The 19565-nt window shown below is 37.6% G+C and overlaps 1 long non-coding RNA gene across 1 annotated transcript in view; it reads right to left on the bottom strand.

Moving 5' to 3' along the window:
- Positions 1 to 11434, bottom strand: part of LOC140598474 (uncharacterized) — a 59863-nt gene extending 48429 nt beyond the window's left edge. The window contains exon 1 of the long non-coding RNA XR_012000899.1: positions 11407 to 11434. This is a non-coding gene — a long non-coding RNA (uncharacterized lncRNA). The remainder of the gene's footprint in view (positions 1 to 11406) is intronic.
- Between the last annotated feature and the right edge of the window lie 8131 nt (positions 11435 to 19565).

Below are 19565 nucleotides of genomic sequence, written 5' to 3'. Positions count from 1 at the left end.
AATAAAAGTTTTATGAAAAGGTTAAATCCTCTTGAACACTTAGAAATTATTTTAAAAAGGATTTAACGGCTGATGTTTAAGGTAAAATGCATATCTCTTCCTATAATGCCTAAACATCCTTTTACTGACCTTTGTGAAATGAAATTAAATGTTTTTAGAAGCAAACTCTTTCTTAGTTCATAAATATCAAAAAGTTGGTTGCTGTGGATTTCTTTTAAATTGAAATATATTGTCCTTGTATTTCTAACAGATGTTCTGTTGACTAGGCAATGTGATCACTATGTCACCATTTGATCAACTTCCATAGGAATATCTGACAATCCGATGGAGTTGCTGTTGGATTGCACACTACGGATGTGGAAATGCATACTCCCTGCACTGAGGGAATTTGGTGTCTCCTCCTTCCTTGGCATTTTAAAGCAACATGGATGCTGGAACCGTCACACACCCAGGACAAGACCAAGGAATCCATCTCTACCCATTGGCTCTCAGCCAGAAAACAAACCTGGTGCTGTGAGTACATGCACATCAATTTGGTTTTGAGCTCCTACATGAAAAATGTCATTGTCATCTGAACTCATTCTATGCTAAATTATATTATGTAGTCATTTATCCTTTAGTTATTTGATACATTTTTTAAAAGTTATCACATCCTAATTTTCCATGCCCCTTTTTGAGGTTTTCTAAACTCTCATACCCTATTTTTAAAATATTCTTATTTACTAAAGTTTTCTATATTAAGGTAAAGATAATACTTCTTGATGTCTAGTTCTTATTACAAATCTTATTTTGTTTTCTTTTTAATTTTATTTATTCTAAGAATGGCATGCAGAAAGCAGAGACCAGTGGGGTTCCGCTGCAAGGAGAGTCCCAGACAGTTTCTCAATTTACCTACGAGGAAGAACCAAGTTTTTTTTCCTGATATCTGTGCAGATTCATACCTTTGTAAATATAAGAAAAACGAATTTCTGGAAAAACAGAATTATAGGAAGGCATGCAAAATGCAAGATTAAACCATATAATTAGGTGTAATGGACACAGAATTATTTCTTCAGGTTGTTTTAAAAGGTTCTAGACACTTACTCTAAGTTTCTGGATGTGTCTTGTCCTGGTCTGTTGCTGACAGTTTGCAAACCAGCACCAGTCCCCGGATCTGATTACAGCACACGAGCTCGGACTCCTTCTCTCCAGCTGGCCTTTCTTTAGGAAAATCTTCTCTCTGCTGAAGGCTGTCTGATTTCCTTTCTTTATGTTCTCCTACCAGTTCTCTGTACTTCTCTGTCTCACAAACTACTTGAATAATGTATCATAGGACTAGTCCTTTCATTGTGTCTGACTTGCCCATGTTGATACAGAAGTAAACACAAATGGATTTACTTTGAAGCTAATGAATATCAGGTTGTGGTCCATTTGCTAAAGAGGCCCCTGTGAGTGAGGGAAGCTGCAGGATGTCCCAGGTGAGGAGGGGAACAAGGCTGCAGTCAGTACGCATTACTGTGTAAACCTTTTCAGCAAATTCCCTGAAGAGATCCTAGAACAAAGGGACCTGAGGCGTTAAGAATATGGTGTGGCACAGGATGTAATGAGCACTGGGGGTTGTAGGCAACGGTTGAATCACTGAACTCTACATCTGAAACTAATGATACACTATGTTAACTAATTGAATTTAAATAAGTTAATTAAAAAAAGAATATGGTGTGATATCTTTTTCCATCCTAAATAAATAATGACTTTGGCACCTAATTTTATATTTGCAATTTTACATCATTTGTCTCAAAATGAGTCGCCAAATTATGTAGGTGTCAAGCCCCAGAAACTCTGGATCTGCCCTCTGTTGAGCGCTTTAGCCCCAACAACTAGCACAATGCCCTAGAGGAGGCAGTCCATAAATATCCACTGGCTGAATGGGAAATGAATAAATGATTAACTAACTGGTTTAGAGCTCCTCAGCAAGATTTCTGCGTGAAGATCCACAAGGGCCCTAATTAGTCTCCTAGAAACTCCTGTACACTAGCCTACTCTCAATAAAGGTATTACTAGTAGAATTTACCTTTAAACCATATGAGGTTCAGGAGGATCTTTAAAGCAGAGTTTTTCAAACCGTGGATTGTGACCTCTTAATAGTTTGTAAAAATCAACTTGGTGGTTTGGTGTATCAGAATGTAAATACATCGTAAATACAGTAGAACAGAATGGAAAAGGAACAGAGTGAAATGAAGGAATAAAGTGGAAGGAAAAATAACGAGCATCGCAAGAAATAAGGGTGAGTGTTATTTCATGAAACCTTTGTGGCAACGTCTGCACCCCGTGATTGTTTCTGTCTAGGTTCCTGGCCTGGGCTACTGCATGTCTCTTCACTGATCTGTCACTCCTCTCCAGTTTTTCTTCCCATGAGCTCCAGATTGATCTTTTCCAAATACAAACTTGGATCATGTTACACACCTGTATAAAATCTTCAAACTGATTGGGAAGATTGTTTGCAGAGGGCCCAATATCCAGCAGCAAGTGTATGACGGTATGAGGAACTCACCTGACCCAAGTTTATCTGGTACCTCAATGATAAAATAGAAGGAAACTCAAAAAAAAAAAAAAAAAAGGAAACTCGACAAATCCATTACAGTGCATTGTGACGGAAACACACAAAGTATAGGCTCAGTATAATCTGTCACCCAGAATAAGTTCTCTCATGACCTAAGTTGCCCTTAAATAAACCTGCTTAATACAGTCAGGAACCACGGGAGTGAAAATAGTGGGAACATCAGATTTTCTAACAGGATATTTCAAGTGTCAGCAGTTTAATGTTTTCTCTAAGTTTTATTATAGTCCTTATCAAATCTGACAGGAATAAAGAAATACTAGCAGAGGAATGGTGAAACCCATTGTGTGCCAATGATCTGACTCTGAACAATAAACTTTAGAATATTTAAATAAAACTTCATCTATTTTTACTTTTAATTTTGTTCCTTTCTAATATAAAAAGAAAAAGAAATGATCTATGCATTCAAGAAAGACTTGATGAATGTCAACGATATACTTGTTGCAGCATTAGTTACTAGAAATTTATAAAATGAATGTCACAAACCCTGCCTGCAGAAAGCTCAATTTCAGTCATCAGGATAAAATCAGCAGTTCCTGACTTCAGGCCCCCTCTTCAAGAAGACCAACTAGCAATAGTTCTTAAACAAGGCGCCATTGTGAAAATTCTAGAGCCCACCCCCAGGGGTGAGGCGGAAGCACCCACCCTGACCCACAGAGACCAAGAATATCACATTAGAACGGTAAAAGCAACTACACCCTGACCACATCACCCATCTTCAAGGCCAGCACAGTGGTGCTCTGAGAAAGCCCCCTTGGGCCTATAGTTTCTTCAGCAGGAAGAGATTCCAGGGTGGATATCTAGCTCCCCAGGGTTGTGGCACACTTCCGGAGAGACTCACTCAGGTTTCACGTTTCAGGAATCACTGGGAGAAATCTGTGGGGCTTGACTCTGGGGATCAGTCAAAGATCTGGAAAAGGGAGAAGGGCTTATAGCAACCGGTATTCAGATCTTGGCAGATCTTATTCTTCCCTGTAGCAATGCCTGAGCAGAGATCCTAGCTAGAGGCTCTGCCCACCAACAGAGTCGAGTCAGTGATCCCTTCTGACCAGGGACTTTAGTTGGCAGTTTTGTCTGACTTGGGTCCCCAGCCAATGAACCATATCAGCAGTGGAGCTTGTTCTATAGCCTCTCCCAGGAATGGAAGCAAATTTGAGGGTCCACCCAACCTAAGTATAGCTTGCTGCCCCTCCTGACCAAGAAGCCTAGACAGAGAACATAGGAAACTGGAGCACAACTGGCAGGAGCCTAAACAGTGACACTGGGCAGCTCTGGAACCAGGATGATACCACCCAGCCACAGAGTCCAACATACACCACTCGCCCAGTGAATATCCTTCTCAATTACTGAACACAGCCTACAACCATCCCAGACAGGGAACAAATCTAGTCACCACACCCAGTCACATAGCACAGCCTGCAACTCCACCCAAAAAGGGAGCCCAGACAGTGACCCCACCTGACCATAGAGCACAGTCAGTAGTAGCTCCACTCATTTACAAAATATAGCTGAGGGCCCTTCCCAACCAAAGAGGATAACCAGGGGTGCCTGGGTGGCTTGGCTGGTTAAACATCTGCCTTGGGCTCAGGTCATGATCTTGGGGCCCTGAGATCAACCCCCATGTGGGGTTCCCTGCTCAGTGGGGAGTCTGTTTCTTACTCTTCTCTGTGCTCTCTCTTTCTCAAAGTTAAAAAAAAAAAAAAAAAGCATAACCAGCTACTCTGCCAAACAAAAGAGTACAGCCAGGAACCTGATCATGAAGCATGGCTAAGGATCCCACCCAACTTGGGGGCATAGCTTGTGGCCCTGTATGAACTCAGAGCACAGCCTGAGACTCCACTAACCACGACTGGTTGTAGAGACCAGCCCACAGTCCTGTCACTAGATAGATCATCCAGATCTATCCAGATCATCCAGACAGAACCAATAAGGTAAGAGTGGATTTGAACATTATAGACCAAATGGGCCGAACAGACATATAGAATATTTCATCCAACAGCAGCAGAACACACATTCTTCTCTAGTGTACAGAGAAATGTTCACCACAATAGAGCATATGTTAGGACACAAAAAAGATCTCAACAAATTCAGGAAGACAGAAATCATATTAAGTATCTTTTCTGACCATAAGAGTGTGAAACTAGAAATCAATAAAAGGAGAAAAGGTGGAAAATTGACAAATAGGCAGAAATTAAACCACATGCTCCTGAACAATTAATGCTTCAAAAAAGAGAACAAAGGAAAAAATTTTTTTTAAATCTGGAGGGAATTGTAAATGAAAACATAACATATCAAAATTTATGAGATGCAGGAGCGCCTGGGTGGCTCAGACAGGCATCTAACTCTTGGTTTTGGCTCAGGTCATGATCTGTGTTGTGACATGGATGGCTGGGACTCCTCATGCATTGGGAAGTCTGCTGGAGATTCCCTTTCTCTTTCCATCTCCCTCTGCCCCTCCCTCTATTCACATGTGCACACGTGAACTCTCTCTCAAATAAATCTTTAAAAAATTATACAATGCAGCAAAAACAGTTCTAAGAGGAACATTTATAGCAATAGCTACAACTCAATTGCAAAAAAGTAAAATAAAATGTGATTTTTTTAAAAGGGCAAAGGACATGAATAGTCATTTTTCCAAATAAGATATTCAAAGGGCCAACAAGTACATTAAAAGGTATCAACACTGTGAGGTGCCTGAGTGGCTCAGTCAATTAAGTATCTGACTCTTGATTTCTGCTCAAGTCACAATCTCAGGGTCTGCTTAAGATTCTTTCCCTCTCTCTCCATCTCTCTCCCTCTCTCTTTCTCTCTCTTTAAAATAAATAAATCTTTTTTTTAAAAAAAGGTGTCGGGTGCCTAGGTGGCTCAGCCAGTTAAGCATCTGCCTTCTGCACAGGTCACGATCCCAGGGTCTAGGGATCCAGCTCCATGTCGGGCTCCCTACTCAGTGGGGCGCCTGCGTCTCCCTCTCCTGCCTGCTGTTCCCCTCTGCTTGTGCACTTTCTTGCTCTCTCTCTCTGTCAAGTAAGTAAATAAAATATTTTTTTAAAAAAAAGTGTCAACATTGCTAATAATCAGGGAAATACAAATCAAAACCACAATGAGGTATCACCTCACACCTATTACAATGGCTATTATCAAAATGACAAGATATAAAGAGTACTGGCCAAGATGTGGAGGAAAGGGAACCCATGTGCATTCTTGGTGGGAATGTAAATTTACACAACTATAGAGGGTCCCTGAAAATTAAAAATCTGAAAGAAATGAAATCACTATCTCAAAGAGGTACCTGTACCCCCATGTTTACTGCAGCATTGTTTACAATAGCCAAGACATGAAAACAACCCAAGTGCCCACTGATAAGTTAATCGATAAAAACAATGGAATACTAACTTCGGGGGATGATGGGGGAGTAGCAGGATCCTAGGCTCACATCATTCCTTGGATACAATTACATAACGTTTACATCAGTATACATAGCCCAGAAAATGACCCAAAGACTGGCATAAGAGACTCTCCACAGCTAAAAAAAGAAAAGAGGTCACAACAAAGAGGGTAGAAAGGGCAGAGACCCAGTCAGGAGCCAAATAGGGATGCAGAGAAGGGAGAGGGCCACATCCCACACCAGGTATTCCAGGCACAAGAGACCAGCACTGGAGAGACAAATGCCCAGAACACTTGATTTTGAAAACCAGAGGGGCCTAACATCCTTTATAGGTTCTTAAAATGGGCAGGGTTAGAACCTGGAACTGTACAAATCATCAGGCTGCTCTGGGAGGCCCCACAGGGCAAAAGGAAAACGAGAGCCCACCCTTAAAGAGAGAGCACAAGAGCCCCTCTGAGATACAGCAGAGAAGCAGAAGTTTAAAAAGATCTTAAAAACACCTGGGGCATAAGGAAGGGAGATGTGTTTACTTATCTCAGAGCATGTGCTAGAGGAGCAGGAGTGTTCTCAGGTGGTTGCAGATCCCATCCCAAAGGAATTACCATGGACCTTGCCGGCACCACAGGCCCACCCCTGTGCTCTCCGGCCTACTCACCCCTCCAGCCCTGGAAAAGGACTTTTTCTAAAGTGGCTCCAGCTCCCCTCCCATAGCAGACAATTTGTTGGGGCTGCTTGCACACTGCCACACTTGTGGCACAGCTTTGGATGAACTCCTGCCAAGAACAAGTTAGCAAGAGAATGCGAGGGTGGGGAGTGCCATATTAACAAGGTTTACCCAATCTGTTATGAGAGGGGACCCAGAGCCACTTTATTAACATGCTCAGGATCATATAGCCAGTAAGTAACAGAACTAAAATTCAAACCCATATGCCCTGGGTTTGAATTCCACAATGTTATAACGCCTGTCGATAAGTCAAAAATAGAAATATGCATATAGTATAATGGGTAGGGATATATCTAACTTAAATTTATTAGAGGAGGGTTGGAGAAGTTATTTTAACAATAATAATACCTAATATATTAGGCACCAGTTACATACTAATACATATTGTGCTTATTTACTGTGTTCTAAGTACTTCACATGTGTTGACCCATTTCAACCCTCAAGGTCAGCCTCATTATTATCTCCATTTTACTAACTAATAGCCATTCTCTCCTCCTTCTCTCCTTCCTTTCTATGACATTAGGTGAGATAATCTATTTCAAGCTGATCCCCCTACATTTACTAGGTTTTCTTCAACTCCTGGTTGTAAGGAACCTTGTACTAAATTACTATTACTTAGGGTCCCCACTAAAAATTATCATACTTTTTACCAAAAACATATTTAAAAAGTCAAAATTTCAAATAGTATAAAAATGGCTGACCTGGGGCGCCTGGGTGGCCCACTTGGTTAAGCATCCGACTCCTGAATTTGGCTTGGGTCATAATCTTGGGGTGATAGGTTTGAGCCAAGCATCAGTCTCTGTGCTAGGTGCAGAGTCTGCTTGAGATTCTCTTTCTCCCTCTCCCTCCCCCTGCTTATGCTCTCTTTAAATCAATCAATCCATCAAATCTTAAAAAGAATGAAGCTGACCTTTCCATGGATTCTGTGATTCCCAAGTATGTTTCTTATTCATGTATAAAGAATCAAAGAATGACTTCTTGCTTTTTTCCAGATGTGTGCCAGGTAGTTTGGGTAGATGGATGAAAAACTCAACCTCTGCATGTAAGGAGTTTTTACTAAAATGAAGGACATTGTGTTAATTGGTAGTTAAAACAATATAAAAATAAAGTAAAAAAATGAAAAAACAAATACAACATTTTTTTAATTTTTAAAAATTTAAAAACACAATACGATAGCAGAGATTGGCATGACTTGCTTTGGGTTGCAAATAAACAAAAACCATACTGGCTTAACCAATGAAGGATTTATTTTTATGACATGATGAGAAATCAGGGGGTGGCAGACCAAGAAGGCAATAAAAAACCCAGGATCAATCAACCTTTGCTTTTCTAAACAAGTGACTCTCATCCTCAAGGTCAAAAACTGGCTCATCTATCTGATGCTCATGCTTCGCATTCTTGGCAAAAAGAAGGAGAAAGAGAAAAGGTACCTGCCCCTTTCTATCTAGAAAGCAACAGTCTTCCCATAAGCCCATCTTCTAGAATTTATTACATTTCATTGCCTGGGACTGCTCTTAAGAGTCTGGAGAAGTGACTATATTTACCTGTAGTATGGTCTTCCATTGATAAAGAAAAAAAGGAAGAATGGATATTGAGTAAGTAATAGCAGGATCTGCCACATGAGAAACATATGCATTTCAGAGATGGATAAAGAGAGAGGAACACATACATGAAGGGTATAGAGAGGTACATTATGAGAAGCATGTGACAGCAAGGTGTCACAGAAGCATCAAATGCCACCTCGAGTTTCAACAAGAGAAAGGCAGAAATATACCCACTGATTATGGCAATCAGTACATCATAGGGGATGTTTGAATATAATGACAGTATACTGTTTAAGGGAAGAATTCAAACACTGTAGTGCATTAAAAAATGTGGGTACTAAAATAGACAGCATTAATACACTCGATGCAAAGAGATACAAAGAGGTTAGGGCCATCATTTATCCTAGGGGGACTAGTGAAAATAAAATTAAGGTTCATCCAGGGAGAACTTGATATGATGCTCCCTGGGCTACTCTACCTAAGTCTATCAAAATGGTCCCTGCTTATAGGGCTGATATGAAAAAAATAAACTCTTTCCTTTACAAAGTCCTGTCCCTGAAAGAAGTATTACCATTCGCTGCAATGACCAAGAATAGGAAGAGCTCTGTCTGTCCTGCAATTACATATGCTGTGGCTATGTTCTCTTCCTTTTGCCTCTGGATTATAGAAATAATTATGAACAGCTAGAATTGCAAGGCAGGTGCTCAACAAATCAGATAGGCTGCTAAAAAAAAAAAAAAAAGATAGGCTGCTTTTACAAAGTATACTGTTTTAACTAGCTCTCAGGATTTGTATCCTAAATAATTATTTATTTCTTATCGTATTCCAAAGGAAAGAGTATTGAGACAATGTCATTCTTATCTCCTGAAAGCATACTGGGAACAAAAAATTTGCTTTTGAGCTTTTTTATGTCTCTTTTGTTGGAAAATGAGCAATCTTAACAAGGAGGATATTTGAAATATTATATTGATTTTCTTGAAGTTATCCCAACTACCGAGGCACAGAATAGTTGCTATATTAACCAATTATTCAAAGTCGAACTTGTCACTTCAAGTATATTCTACACCAAGAAATATTAATAAAGATTCATGTTAGAGATAAAAATACAGTCACTTCAGTACAACAGGCTCAAATACCTCCTCCAATTTTGAGTCTCTTAAACTTTATCAAATGTAGACCTTGGTTTCTTTAGCCTTGTATAATAACTAAAATGAAAATTTTATCAACTGATTATTTTAATCTGTTGGGTTTAGGCTGTTAAAGTACCCTTCTGCCAACAATGTTTTTTTTCCCTTCATTATATTTAGGAACAAGTATCTTGAAATATAATAGTATCTTTACAACATTAAATTCAACTAAATTTAGTAGTCCCTTGGGTAAAACAAAATTCACTTGTGAGAAAACAAACAAATTTGCAGAAAAAAAAAATACTAAAATCTACAGAACTACATTCCAGCACTATCCCAGTTTAAGGGAGTTTTGAATGTGTCTAGACACCTTATGAGAAACAATTAGAGAAAAGATTAACATAGCTGATGACGTTCAGATCTCGTAGGGTGCTGCTGTTTATTCACATATTTAGATTATTAAATAGGAGAAATAGTAAGAACCAAAAAGAAAAGATGGATTTCTATACACTATAGGAAGAACTTACCACCATTAGAGACACCACACTTTAAAATTGATTAAGTACTGAATCTCTTCTCATTTGAAAGGATCAAACATTTGAAAACCAACTTAGCAATGGTTGGCTAGATGATACATCATAGGAGACCCACTTCCTCATGCAGCCCTTGGAGTACTGCTTACATTTTTGTCTATGTGAATGACATTCCAGTGGTCCATCTCTATGAAATCATTTACAAAATTTTTTTGAATAGAAACTTATTTCTAATATCTCAAATAGAAAATCATTCATTGAAGAGGAAAGAAGGTAATGTGGGTCACAGAAATGGAAGCGATGGGGTTAAAAAAGAGTAAGTTTTGAAAAGGAAGAGATACCATGATGACCTACCAGACACATGGTATAAAAGAAAAGAGATAGAATGTTAGATAGAATTCCAAGATTTCAAAAGTGAGTAATCATTTTGAATTTGAATTTTAATTTGAATTTGAATTATTTGAATTTGAATTTGAATTTGAATTTGAAACAGGGGATCAGGTTTTGGAAGAAGTCAAAAATAAGTAATGCTCTCAGATGATGGCATGAAGTCCCCAGGGAAATGTGCATTTTATTATCCAATAAGACTACAATCTTATTTAAAAACCTGACTTTCTCATACGTTTTATTCTATCCCCCACTAGTGCTAAAAAGAAGAGTTTCCACAGAGTAAAATTCAAAACATACTTGCTGAACTGAACTCATCATGTTTTACATCAGGCACTGGTTTAACTCAACGTATGTCTAGCCAGATTCTCAGTGTGTAAATTGTACCATTGGCATAAGAAAGGGACTAGAAACCTGCATTAACTTTTGCCAGCCACTAGGATACCATTCAGAAAATTACAGCTTCCATGGCTGAAATGAGTTAATATCCTGCCAAATAGAAAGAAATGCATTCTCTCCCTGTTGCCAACAGATTAATTTAAATGCTTGTGGCAAAGACCACTGAGCCCATTCAATCAGGATTATGTTTGACCAAAGTTGCGATTTTTCATCAAAGGATATTGTAAACAAGAGCACGAGCAAGATTCCTATTAGACAGAATTAGAGATGTGCAGGGAAATGAAACTTAGATTCTACAAGAGAAAGAAAAAAATGTTACAGAATATAAAGCTTGAGCTATGTAATAACAGATGCTTCAAATGTTAACCATGAAACTATCTTCATTGTATATATTTAACAAATATGCAAAATATTATCATATTAATAACTAAAATCAAGTTTGAGTCCTGACATGTGCCACAGTATTTAAGAAGTATGTATTCAATGGACATGATGCATTCATTCATTCCACAAACCTATATTGCAAATCATGAAGCTTATTGCTTAGTGAGAGAGATCAAAAACATCCCATAAATGCATAAATATATATATATATTTAGAAATTCTGAAAGGGCTAATGGGGTTAGAAAGAGTTAGTTTGGGGAATCCAGTAAGTTTATATTGTTTTTGTTCTAGATTTAAAGGGTAAGAAAGTAGATATATTTAGCTTACCGTTATATTTTAGCACATAGCACATTGCCAGACACAGAGTATACTGGACTTTGGATTGAAATTTGAGAAGTAAATAGGAATTAACCAGATAAAGTCCAGAGCTGTGAGTGAATTCAATTGAAGAAACTTCCAAGCCAAAGAAAAATATAAAAGATTTGAAGATAGGAAGAAAATGGTGCTTTTGAGTAACCTTCAGAACAACAGAGTAGTTAAAAAGAAAGAGACTAAGAGGAAAAGCATTAAGAAATGAAGGCCATCACTCAGGGCTTCATAACCCATGTTAAAGATTTGTATCATTACCTTAAGAATGGGAAAATGCTTAAATGTTTTTAAGAAGTAAAGAAGCATTATCAGATTTGCTTCTGTAAAAACCCCACTCTAGTTGCAGGGCAGAAAATATGTGTATTGAAAAGTAACTAAATGGATTTAGTAATTAAGGAAGCTATTGCACATGAGAGGATGGTAGCTCAAACAAGAGTAGTAGCAATGGGGATAAAGAGACATGAATTTGAGAACCAAAAAGTAAAACTGACTTGTAGTATTTGGTAGACACTATTTTTGACAGTTATGAACAACAACAACAAAAAAAAAACGTAACTTTCTTTAAGAAGCTTAGATTCTAGTTTGGGAAAATGCAATACATATATAAAAATAACATCACAATAGATATTTATAAGCATAAAAAAGAAAAATAGCAACATGTAGAGAACAGCAGGGGTAGGCGAGCCACTCCTTTAGATAAGGTGCTCAGGGGAAAGTTTCTTTGAGACAGCCACGTTTGAGATGAGAAATGAATAAAGACTTTCCAGGAATAGCCCTGGAAAGATTTAGAGGCAGGACATTCCAGGCAAAAGGAAAAGCAAGTACAGAGGTCTTTTGATGGAAATTTTCTTGGTTTATTCAAAGAATGGCAGACAGGCCAGTGCAGCTGGAGCAGAGCACAGAAGGATGAATGAGATGTGATCAGAGGTATAGATAACATTTACTGCCACAGGAAACACAGGAGGATGGAGTTTGGGACAGAGGCCATGAGTGTAGTTTTGGGTGCGTTGAGTTTAAGGCACCTTAGAAACATCTAAAAAGAGATTTTTAAGTAGGAACAATACATACATGCAAAACCGAAGCCAAGAGAAGTCTGAGATCAAAATACTAACTTCAGAGTCCTTATCATGCCGATGGTAAATTAAACTATGGATGTAAAGAAGACATCCTAGGGGGAATACACAAAAACCAGAAAAGAGTATGATTGAGTCTTAAGGAATTGCAATATTTAATGGTCAAATAGAGAAAAAAAGAGCCTGCAAAGGAAAGGTAGAAGAAAGACCCATATAGCTCAAGTCAATGGAAGCGAGTATTTCGGGGAGAGCGACCAGAGTGTCAGTTGCTCCTGAGAAGCAAAGTATGGATTTAGAGATGAGGATTTCACTCATGATTTCAGAGAAAACTAGTTTGCTGAAATAAAGAAAAGGCCAGACTAGAGTAGACTGAGGAGTGAATGGAAAGTGATAAAATGTTGCCACTTAGGTAGACAAGTCTTGTAAGAATCTTGGATCCGAGTACAAAATTGGAAAAGGCGGAAGCCAGATGAGAAATTGATTGAGACAGGCATTTTGGTTTGATTTGGTGTGGTCTTATATCTTTGAAGAGAAAGACAACTAAACATGTTTAGACACTGGGAAGAAGTATCAGGATATACGGCTAGAGAAATTAAACCTTAAGTCTTACTAATACCAAGTGTAAATCTATCTTCCCCGTCTTCTCATTGTTTTAGCAATTGCTCCCACTACATAAATACAAAATCTAGGGGAAAATATTTTGTATATCATAAATTCCTATTGTTTTCATCATTGTCAAAATATATTTCTTCACCTTTTTAAAATGTTCTAACAAAAACAGGTGGGAAGTATTCGCGTTCATGTATGAGCACTGTAGTACACTGTAGTATGTACTACAATTTCATATATAAAGTCTGATTTCCTGGATTTCCTAGACTTGGCTTTTATTTACTAATTAATATCATCATAACATTTCAGATTGTGTATTCATTTTATATGGTGATATTTTGCTTAAAGTTGCATCATTCGACTTTTTCTTTCCATTTAAATGATCCAAAATTATAGGAAAAAACACAGGGAAAACAATTCTAAATATATTTCAGCCAGCAGTTTTCATTAAAGAAATTTAACTAAAAAAGAAACAATCCATGGATATATTTACTACATTGTCATAATGATTTTATGGTTAATATGACTAAAAATCAATGAAGAGGAAAATCAATGAGAAGGAAAATCTCAACCAGTTGGCTCTCAACATTAAATATTGTAGTCTGAGAAGAGATAATATTCAAATACCTACCTAATATATGATGTTCAAATCCCTCAGCCATCATTAAAAAAAAATATTGTACTATATGTATGCTATTCATATATAATAAGTACATAATAGTTTTAGCATTAATGATTTTTAAAATTTCTCTCTTACTGGGACACAATGCAAGATTAAGAGTATGTATGGTGCATACTATTCTAAAACTTGACTGACAAGATAAGGAGTTTGAATATCAGACTGTATCACAGTAAAAAAAAACTCTGAAATGTTTAACCAGCAAATGCAGGTGCATGATAAGGGGTGAGGTTGGCTGGCACCATTAAAGATTAATTCAGTGTTCAGTCATTTATTTAAAAAATATCTATTGAGTGTCTCCTACACACCAGACAAGGTTTTAAAAGGTGAATCATGGGCCAAATGCCTGAAATACCACTGTTTCAAATCATTAAGCCAATCCTCTGGATTCTGATTTTTTCTCTCCAAAAACAAATGCTGTAAATATTTCTTATAAACATTCTATGAGATTGTGGGACTCAGAGGTAGAACGAGCAGGGATTAAGTATTGTGCACTCAAAAACAAAGGAATTAGTAAGGCACTGGAGATTCAAGAAGCAAATACATGACACAAGGAAGGCAAAGATTATGTTTGTCAAAGAAACTTGTCTGAGATGCTCAGTGATTAGGAGCATGTACTCATAAACTCACACATGGTTATTGCTTTCCTTATGAAAGCAAGATCTGACCAATATGGAATTTTGTTCATGTATTTTCCCACTAATTGATCAAAGCTAAATGCTAGCGGTGCAACTAGAAAATTGACCAGAGACATAATAGTAACTGCCAAGAGCCAAGGCTTGTGTGCTTCACATTCTAGCAGCTAAAAAATTTGTCCTTGGAAAGACCAACTCAGTAATGAAAAAAAAATCATAGAAAGGGAAAAGCCTCAGATTCACAGAACCAAAAGGTGACTTAGCAATTCTGACTACTGAGACACCCATGTGGGTGGTGGTTGGCCTCAAGGCCGGAGCAAACCCCAGAAGGGTTAGTGTCTGGTCCAGAAAGTATAGGAAAATTCACTTGCCTCAGGTCTAAGAATTTCCCTGAAATCTAACTAAGATATATCTAACTTTGAAAGAATACAGTTAGACTTAGGGAACCTAAATAATTTTTAAACCATGCGGAAATATACAGCTAGGGAAAAAACTACCCGGGACCCTAAAATAATCCATACATAAACTATAATTCAGTTTTGGAGGGACATACTCTTCCAAGTCTGAACCTAGGCGTACACACCAAGAGCGGTAGAGAGAGATGATTTATCATTATATGCCACAGTGAAAATTTTCATGGCTTCAAAGTATTTTATGAATATTTCTGAAGGATTGAACTGCTTGTCATAGTGTTGACATGAAGTCATTCAAATATTCTTCTGTAGTAATGAATACTGGCAAAAGTTAAGCACAAAACAATGAACTGGCAGCGCCAATATTTCTCCACACTCTTTCTGTTAATCATCACTCACCGGTTATGTATGTTTTTTTATAACTCACCAGTCCAAAAAAAAAAAAAAAAAGATGCAAGCACACCCACAGACACTGATGATTAATGACAAGTTCAGATATGTGTAAGGCTAGAGAACAAATGATTAACCACTTCATCATTGCCCCACTGATTTCAAGAGCCATGTCAGTGTGCAGGATTTTCTGAAAACAAATAGACTTACATATCATCAGCCGGTTTCAGACAAGCTGTGGTCCTAATTATTGATTTTTTAAAAGGTATTAACTCTGACAGGTGACCTTAGTGGACTCAGTTACCATGTGCTACAGCCTAATTCCCAGAGTGACCAGGATCAAGGAAATGTCTAAACTTAAGGTAGTCTCCAGAGAGAAGAGATAATTCTAAAAAGTCTATACAAAGCGCCTGACCTCAGACAATGACTCTTGCCTACAATCTAAGTAATGGAGACATGACAACTTATCATGTATAAGCAAAAAAGAAAATGGAACTTATTTTAAATGTAGTGAAGTCTAAGAAAAAAATAATCACATTTTATGTTTATAGGATTCTAAGAGTTCAGTTGTATTCTATGAGAAGTTTATCACTGTTTCTATATCCAATATGTATCTGTCTTTGAAATAATCCCCTATGTTTGTGATACCTTCACACATGACGCTTCGGTGTCATATACTGTATAGTCTGTTTTCAACTGATTAGCCATTCTTTGCTTTTTGCACTGAGAATTAAGAGACACTGATGAAAGATAATTGTTACAGGCACAAAATCTAGCCATTTTGATGACATCCAAACTTTACCAGAAACTTATAGTTAATCATACTCTTTGACTAAGATTCTAATCTAGACTTTAAAAACACTCTAAAGTTTAAAGTGACTCCTTATTTAGAAAGCTCTTCTGGTTAAGATTTGGCTGGATATTTGTAAAACTCTTCCCCCAAATATGTAACATTTACACATTTCTTCACTTTCTTCGAGGCTCTTTCTGTCCAGAATGTCAGATTTCATATACCTCTTCGTTGTTTTTAAAGTTTAAAGCTCTTCATCCTCCAAATATTTCATCCTAATAGGCTGCCATCCTCCAAGATTGGAGGATTTTACAGAACTTAACTCAAAATACTTGTGAAATTCTTGAGATTAACAATGATTGCTTCAGACATCAGGCGGAGTTAAGAGGTGTAAGAAATAATTGTTTGGGTTTTTTTAATTTCTTTTTTTTAAATGTTATTTATTTATTCATGAGAGACACAGAGAGAGAGAGAGAGGCAGAGACACAGACAGAGGGAGAAGCAGGCTCCCCATAGGGAGCCCAAGGTGGGACTCGATCCCAGGATCTCAGGATCAAGACCTGAGCCAAAGGCAGGTGTCCAACCACTGAGCCACCCAGGCGTCCCTTTAATTTCTGTATGTGGTATCCCCTGGGAATTCTGGCAGAAGAAAAATGTTATGGAAATACAATCTATTAATAATAATTGTTTCATAACTGTTTACAGAAAAAAAAAAGAAAGGGAAAGGATCTGTGAAAAGCAGATCCCTATCTGACCACTCTTCATATCTACCAAATTCCTCATGCCCTACCATCTCACACCTGCTATCTCCTCACCCTGGTCTGCCTCCAGAAACTGCTAGATCAGTTTAACAAGAATTTCCCCTACCTTTGATGGGTCCTCTTGAGAATTTTCCACCCATTCGCCCCGACCCCTTCCACTCTCTAACTAAATATCACTACTTGTTCTTCTATGTGGAGTTGAGCCTTATCTCTCTCTGCCTTGTTGCATCTTAAAACCTATGGAGAGAGCTGAATAGGTGTCAAGAATTTAATAAGCAACAGAATGATTTTTTTTCTCTAACACATGACCTTAAAAGGCAAGGACACCGGTAGACTTCTACCTCCTGTACCCAAATTGGGGACCACGCCCATAGGCCACCTTTAGAATGGTGACACCATTCTAAAATGTGCAACCTCTCAAGTATTATGAACTTCAACTCCATCAGGGTCCCAGGGGAAAAGTGTGGTAGAAAAGAAAGGATATGTGTGGGTTTTTTCCCAAAAAAAGATAAGATGATTAAATGTGGCCCAGCAGTAAATATTATAGGAATAAAATCCCTTTGGGATAACAGAAATGCAAAACAGTAAAAATGAATAAAAGGTTTGATTGAAGGTTTTGGTTGTAACACAGTGTGTATTAATGAGAGAGAGAAAAAGAGGCAACAAAATAAGAAAAGGAAATACAAGCCAGCACTTTTTAAAAAAACATGATTTCAGAAAGGGAAAGGAATATTAAAGCTCAGTTCTAAATCCAGAATAGGATATGTAGAGAGGAGGCCATGAATCAGGATCTGTAGGTACTAACACCTTTAATTACCTTAGTTTAAATACATTAATGATTGACCTTGAAATTTAAGATGCAACCAAGCTTACCGCTGGTAAATATATTTACCTCTGTAGCAGACATTAGCTAATATTTAGCTTTCCATACGATACACACTTATAATATATGGAAATCACTTTGTAGCATTATTCACATAAAACTCTATAAAAACATTAAAATATATATATATTTAATTTTCAAGAATAAACTAGAGAATGCAACTGTCTATCCTTACAAAATTAATGTGCGTGGAAGCTGGGGACCTACCCAGATAACCTTGCAAAACCTCTTCCATTTCTAAACCTATCTTTCTTTAGTTCGTCAGCAAGTTTATGGAGCATCTATATTTAGATTTATTTTATAGATGGGAAAATAGAGAAAGTAATGGTAAATGGACTTCCCAAGGTGTTAGAGAGGATGTCTATCTGAGTTAAAATTATAATTTATGGTCCCTTAATTGCCCAACTAATTACCAAGCCTGCTGTTAAAAGCACTGTTATACTTTATGAATAGAAAGTTTGATGCACATTTCCTCTGATATCAAGAGAATTACATCAAAAGAAGGCCTTCTCTACTTTGTATGGATATTTAGAGTTCAACGCTGCATCAGTTACATGTGGTTCTGAGAAATATGCTGCCCACGGTATGTTAAGATAACTCGTACAGGACTAAATGACACAGTCATAAAATCTTTGATCTTTGACCTTTCTGTGCCTTTCAAATTCTCTTTTGGATGCATTAAATGTACAGAATACACCTGAATCAAAATAACTCCAAATCCTGAAACACCAAAACTCTTGGTTATTACATGAAGTTTTGGAAAAAGTAGATAGAGCTACATTTTATTAAACAAATGTTAACACCAATTTGAAGTTTTAAAAGCACACTTAAAACATGCATTCATTCATTAAAAAAAAAAAGCCATGAATTAAGTCTTCCTCTATGCCAGGCTCCTGATGGGGCTGTGCAAGATGGCAACTGTGAGCTGAGAAATGACTCAGTCTGACTCTTGTTAAGCAAGGATCACCCTGCTTGCCAGTTTGTGAATAGATTTTAGGGAGTATTAAAAGCTGAATTGTGTCCCCATGAAACTCATATGTCAAAGTCCTTAACCCCCTGAAGGAATGCGGAATTTGCCATCCAAAATTTACTTCTTTGGCATATTGATTATTTTGGGCTAAATATTTTTAAGAAACAGTCAAACAACAGAAGCTCTGAAATCCAAATAGGAGTATTCCTTTTGTATGAAAACCTTACATTTATTAGAAAAATTTCCATTTGTAAGGCTGTCTCCCTCTCTGTACCAGGCAGAAAAAGATGACTAAATCTTTAGAAATTCTTATCAATAAAGAAGGCATCATAACAACCACACCTTTGTTACTTGTTGACTATGTTTTTCCTAGTAACCTCCCAACACTGACCTCCCCACCCCCAAACATTTTTTTGTCTTTAGCTGAAGATACTATTTAAGGTGATGGCTTGGCCCACTTCAGAGGTTACTCAGTTTTCCTGGGCATCACTGTGAAGTATGCATGTTATTAAACTTCTGTTTGTTTTTTTCCTGCTAATTTGTGTTTTATGATTAGAGGTGGGAGTTCTCAGACAAGAACCTAGAAGGTGAAGGGGAAACTATTTTTTCTCCCCTACACCTGAATATGTCCCCCAGAATGTGACTGTATTTGATGATAGGATCTTTAAAGAGGTAATTATGGTAGAAAGAGGTCATTGGGTGGGGCTTAATCCATTGACTGGTGTCCTTATTAGAAAAGGAGCTTAGGACACAGACACACTAAGGGAAAGTACCATGTGAAGGAAGACACCAACCCTGCCAACCCCTTGGCCTTGGATTTCTAGCCTCCTGCAGTACTGTGAAAAAAACAAATTTCTTTTAAGTCACCCAGTCTGTGGTACTTTGGTATGGCAGCCCTAAACTAATTCAGGGAG

The sequence above is a fragment of the Vulpes vulpes genome, chromosome 4 (assembly GCF_048418805.1).
Source record: "Vulpes vulpes isolate BD-2025 chromosome 4, VulVul3, whole genome shotgun sequence".
NCBI classification, from domain to species: domain Eukaryota; kingdom Metazoa; phylum Chordata; class Mammalia; order Carnivora; family Canidae; genus Vulpes; species Vulpes vulpes.
This window is presented reverse-complemented; position numbering and strand designations above follow the sequence as displayed.